Consider the following 889-nt stretch of genomic DNA (forward strand, 5'->3'; position numbering starts at 1 on the left):
TGTTTTTCAGTACTAACATCAATTTTTTTAATAGGCAAATGAGGTGGCTGTGGACAGATGACTCAGTGGTTAAGAGTACTTATTCCTCTTGCAGAGGTCCTGAGTTTGGTTTAATTCCCAGCACCTTCATCAAGTTGCTCACAACCACCTGTAATTCCAGTTCAAGAGGTCCATTGCCCTTTTGTGGCTTCCACATGTACACACACAAGCACAGCATTCACTCACACCAAAACACACATATACAAGTAAACAAGATAAAAGTACATAAAATGAAATAACTGATTGTGTGATAAACCTGGGTTAGAATAACGGATTTGGAATTTTGACATCACGGTGATGACAAAACTCGATAGCCAATGTCTTTCATAACATCAAGCTTAACCTCACAGAGCAATCTATCAATGATTTTTTTTATTCACTCGAAAAATATGTAGTTAAATATATTGTTTTACACTCAGACTGCTCTTTGCATTTGAGAGAAGGCAATTTAATGGATAATATAACTTTGATTTGCCTTAAAAATACTTTAAGCTTCGATAGGTACATTATAAATTTACTTTTCTAGAACTTGATTTTTGTTCATAAGACTCTTCAAATAAATTATGTTCTCTATTTTTGAGTTAATAAGTGGAAACTGCTTCCTTTAAAATTTATCTTGGCTGGGCATGGTGGCACAGCCCTTTAATCCCAGTACTCTGGAAGCAGAAGTAGGCAGACTTCTGTATGAAGCCAGTCTGGTCTGCACAGGAAAGTCTAGGCCAGCCAGCTAGGGCCACAAAGAGTTACCTCCTTGTCTCAAATTAATAAACGTATAGATAAGTTAGATTCAACATAAATATGATATCTGAAGTGTGTGTGTGTGTGTAGTGTGTGTGTGTGTGTGTGTGTG

At 36.6% G+C, this 889-nt stretch overlaps 1 protein-coding gene across 1 annotated transcript in view; it reads right to left on the reverse strand.

Moving 5' to 3' along the window:
• Positions 1-889, reverse strand: part of Mcf2 (MCF.2 cell line derived transforming sequence) — a 109,461-nt gene that overhangs the window by 84,742 nt on the left and 23,830 nt on the right. The window lies entirely within an intron of this gene.

The sequence above is a fragment of the Mastomys coucha genome, chromosome X (genome assembly GCF_008632895.1).
Source record: "Mastomys coucha isolate ucsf_1 chromosome X, UCSF_Mcou_1, whole genome shotgun sequence".
Classification (NCBI taxonomy): Eukaryota; Metazoa; Chordata; class Mammalia; order Rodentia; family Muridae; genus Mastomys; species Mastomys coucha.